Source organism: Muntiacus reevesi, chromosome 4 (assembly GCF_963930625.1).
Source record: "Muntiacus reevesi chromosome 4, mMunRee1.1, whole genome shotgun sequence".
NCBI lineage: Eukaryota > Metazoa > Chordata > Mammalia > Artiodactyla > Cervidae > Muntiacus > Muntiacus reevesi.
In genome coordinates, this window is record NC_089252.1 from 30,565,155 (window position 1) to 30,570,025 (window position 4,871).

General features: G+C 42.7%; 1 pseudogene; it reads left to right on the forward strand.

Moving 5' to 3' along the window:
* Window positions 1-203: 203 nt before the first annotated feature.
* LOC136167955 (U4 spliceosomal RNA) lies at window positions 204-329 on the forward strand (annotated as a pseudogene).
* Window positions 330-4,871: the final 4,542 nt, after the last annotated feature.

Sequence of the window (4,871 nt, forward strand, 5' to 3'; positions counted from 1 at the left end):
GGAGAAGGCAGCAACAGAGGATGAGATGGTTGGATGCCATCACTGACTCAATGGACATGAGTCTGAGCAAACTCCTGGGAGATAGTCTGAGCAAACACCAGGGAAGCCTGGTGTGCTGCTGTCCATGGGATCGCAAAGAGTCAGACACAACTTAGAGACTGAATAACAACAAATACTATTACTTCTTTTAAAAACCAAGATCCAGCTTTGCACAGTGGCAGTATCGTAGCTAACGAGGTTTATTCAAGGCGCGATTATTGCTAATTAAAAACCAAGATCCAACTACAACTTTCTTTGACTGTTCCCTCCTTATTTCTTTTTCCAGAAAACTCTTTGGTGGTTCTTATCCACTTTTATGGTTCTGTTGTATTTTATGGCTCTCCCTGGATGGTTGAGTACTGCAGAGGACACCAAATGTACCCAGAGATGGACCCAAGCCTCGGGTGGCCTGACGAGACAAGCTCCTTGGCCTCAATCAGTGGCCAGACCCATATGAAAGATTTTGCCTCTTTGGCATAATAAGAATATTTCTAACAATAAGTGCAAGATTTCTACAAGAAGATAACTGTAAAAACATGAAAGCTAAGTGAGATGAAGCATTTTCATGGATGCTAATGTCTTCAAAGAATGGAAGATACTTTCCACTGTTTTTTTTGTTTTTTGTTTTAGAAATTCCATCTTTCACCATTATTTGTTTCTTAGGGTGCTTGTTAACATTAACTTTAACACATGAGTCTCCATGTTTCAGCAAGTGTGTCTTTTCAGTTTCCCCTCATCATGGTGTGGGGTGGACAGGTTACTCCTAAGAGAATCTTGTCCCTTGAACATCTTAAGGGCTAAGATTTACGCACTGAATAACCTGTCTTTCCTGGGGCTGAAGTCTATAAATTGAATTATTCTCCCCCTGGGGCCCGGGAGCTGTCCTACATGCTTTGTATCTAATCAGGGAAGGGGAAAGGCTGCCAAGGGCTTCGATCTAGAGGAACCCTGTCACTTGAAGCCACTTTCACTCAACTTTCAAAGTAACTGTCAGTATAAGATGAGAGAAATAACACAAGAAAATAGCTGTGCTCTCAAAAACCATAGTATTCATCCAAGAGACTTAAGAATCATTCGCTACCATATTGATCATCCAGTTACACATTCAACTGGGAAAGAAACTTATATTTGGGAGATTGGGAAAGGAGGGGAGAGGGAGAAAGAAAGAGAGAGAGAAAGGAAGGACTGCATGAATTACAGGGGAAATAAGAGAGAAAAAGCCCTCAGAAGCCTCATACACCCGTGACAAGTCATGCAGCCGCCATCGTGTAAAAGATTTTGATGGCTTTATTCTCGAGCCATGCAGCAGACTAGAGCTGTGGGTCTGGGCTCACAGCAGCTGTGCTCTGCCCCTGCCTGCTGCGACCAAGAAGATCCATCTCGAAGGTGCCCAGGAGGCCACGTCTTCATGAGCTTCCCGGGCAATTGATAAGTCGTTGGTTGGGAAGTAGAGACATTCACAGGTTCAGACCTGAAGCTTGGTCCTTAAAATGAACTGGAAGCATCTGGCTGTTTTGCTGTCGGTAGGTAATGATGCAGCCGCGTCACAAACCCAGATGTGATTCTACATTTCTGCAGCTGTTCTGGTGGGAGTTTCAACACCCAAAACATCTGCTGCGGGGACTCTGTGGTACAATTCTCGCTCCATCTCTCTGGGTTCTTATTCTTTTCCCAGAAAATGTACTTTCTTTCCATTCGGCATTTTTCTATTTTCCAAAGACGTTATTCCCAGCAAGGGGATACCCTCCAAATTCTGTGTAAGATGGAAAAGAAATCCATAGGATCTTCAAAATTCATTGCCAAGCTGAGGGGGTGTGACAGTAATTCACTTTATGAGGCTTGATGAGAGAACATTACAGCCAGGCAAGGAATTCATACTTTATGGCACATGTAGAAGAAAACAAAAAAATGTAATGAAGTCACTTCTGTGTGTTAAACTCCATGGGCAGGGGAACACCTTCCAAGTCCACAATGTTTATCTCCGAGATATTTGCTAGCATCATCAAACTGTACTTATAAAGCACTCTTGGTACTGTCTATTTAGTGGCAAAAGACCCTGATATAGCATGATTCCTCAAATATTTTAGGTGATGAATACAAACTCGCGTTAATAGTTTTGAAGAGCAACAGGAAATATCGAGTCATAAAATATTCATGCACTTTGACCCAGTAATTTCTGGGAGTTTATCCTAAAGACATTATTTTATATATGGAAAAAATCTCATGTATAAAGACATTTACTGTGGCATTTATTACAATGAAAAATGGATTCAATCTATTGTCCTGAAATACAGAAATAGTTAAATAAGTATGGTGTCTTGACTTCCGTAGGATACACGGAAAATCAATGTGAAGGGCTCAAATGCTCCAGCTGCTCAGGCAGCAATTAAGAAGATAAGACAATAATAGGTGGAATGCTTTGACATACATTCAGTGCAAGAACAAAACACAAAGTTGTTTGTACATTATCCTGAGAATCATATCAAAATCTGACATTTCAAAGTGACCCAAAGTATTTGCTCAAAAATAATAATAGCTAGTGTGCTTGAATGGGAGAATTATGATCAATTTTCTTCTTTTTTCCAGTTTCCTAATTATTTATGAAAGGGTTACATGACTTGAGTCAGTAAAAAGACCAAGAAAATTCATCTTTAGGGTATAAAACGAAGACATGAACTCTGCCAAGGCAAGCGAGCTGAAGAAAAACACTACCAATGGAGCCTGAGGCATCTCATAAAAAGAAATGTGGAGCTAGCAGACTTCAGATGGAGACCCATTTCTCTGTCACAACCTCGGCTTTCTGCCTATTTTCTCCAGAGTTTTAAGGAATCCAAAGTGAAGTTAATCCAAGATTCTGACTTCACCTGCCTGAGCAGGAAACACAGTGAGAAAATGAAGGGGCCAACCCAGTGTCATACAATGTTCCTAAATAAGCACATATGGGGAGAATTATTTTTCTTAATTTCAGCCACTGAAAAAACTTGGAACAAGGCTCCTCTTTTTGGTTCCACCAGATAACTTTTCCAAAGGCATGAAATTTGGGGAGAACGATTGTAGCACTTCTGCGTCTCCACCCAAATGTCTTTGCCAACCTCATCACAAGCCTGAAGGATTAAACAGATCCATCTAATAATACTTTGAGTCTACTTTTTTTTTTTAAACACTCCTCTCAGAGTTAAATAGTACACTGACTTTTTAAAATATTCCCAAAATAAACTGCTATTTCTTAGCCTTTTTGGAGGACAGCCTTAATTTAGGAGTAAAAGGGATGCTTGAGTGATAAACTGATTAGTCTCCGGATTTCTCAAAGAAATGCTGACCCAGCACCATGGCCCTCAAGTACACCATTAGAATTCTTTGATTTCCTGTCAAGGCAGACAGTTCAAAAACTGAAAGTAAATAGGAGACATAGAAAATCAATGCGAGGTGCTGATTTGTCCCAGCTGCAGAGGTCTGTTAATTACATCATATTTTTATGGAGACATTCAGCATCAACATGCCAAGTGCCCACGTCTGGAGGCCGTCGTCTGCCATTCTGTTGGGGCCAGCTCTTCTCCCCGGGCCAGTCGGTTAACTGTAAAAGGACAAGCTACTCCAGGAATGCCTGTCTGTGCAGACCAACTCTCTGAAGCAAATTCCGGATGATGGAATGATCGCCGTGTCTTCCATCACCATAGAGATTAAGAGGTGCTGGGAGCTGGAGAGGGGCCGCTGGGGTGGCAGGAAGCAGGGTAGTCAGTATGCACAGTGTGAACCTGAGGAAAATGAAAGCCTGTTCTCCTTGGGCAGCCAGGCCGTGGTGGGCTAAATGCGAGAGGGCTGAGAAAGGATGAGAGGCCGCAGGGAGCCGCGGAGGGAAACAATGCATGCGAGAGGACAGGGCTCGCGAGAGGACAGGGCTCAAATCCAGTGAAGTGCAGGGCGGCTGGGAGCCACGGAGGATTTCCAGGACAGCGTCCTCTGAGCATCATCGCCCTTGCTAAGAAATGAAAGGAGCCTCCAGCGCCAGCACAAACTTCGTGGCTTGTTTCCTTAAAGGCCTTTCCACGCATCCTTGAAATTTATATCCTTCCAGAGCCCTCTCTGGTTTCTGTTCCTCCTCTCTAACCCATAGCCTTCCCTTGTGCTTTTCTCACATTCTTCCGAAAGTTTCCAAGGTCCCCTTTTTTTCCATCTTTATGCGTACTAAAACAAGCTTCTTCATCCAGGCATCTCTAAATCATCACAACTCACCCACTTTCCTTCTCTTTTTTTTCTTTACAGCACCTCCTTCCCTCATTTACTTCTTGCAATTTATTTCTTTCCCTGAGGCTTCCCTGGTGGCTCAGTGGTAAAGAATTCACCTGCAATGCAGAAGACCCGGGTTCAATCCCTGGGTCAGGAAGATCTCCTGGCGAAGGGAATGGCAACACACTCCAGTATTCTTGGCTGGGAAATCCCATGGACAGAGGAGTCTGGTGGGCTACAGTTCACGGGGTTGCAAAGAGTTGGACATGGTTTAGAAACTCAACAACAATTTTTTCCCCTAATTATAGTTTCTTACACAGCTATCTGGATGGAAGAAAAATCCAATGCCTGTCAAAGATGCTTTGAAACATTTCCCAATGTCCAGTCCCTCCTGTTCACTTCCCCCTCAAAGACTGGGTCTGTCTTAAGCAAAGTCTTGACCCAGGGTATGACTTTCAAATCCCCTGTTCCTTAGAGAGGCTACAAACATTCTATACATATCTATGGTAATCCTATTATTTAAATATGAATCTCAAATGTGTGACATGTATCTCATATTCTCTGCCTCCACCCCTCCAAAATGTACACATTTTTAAAGTAAATCA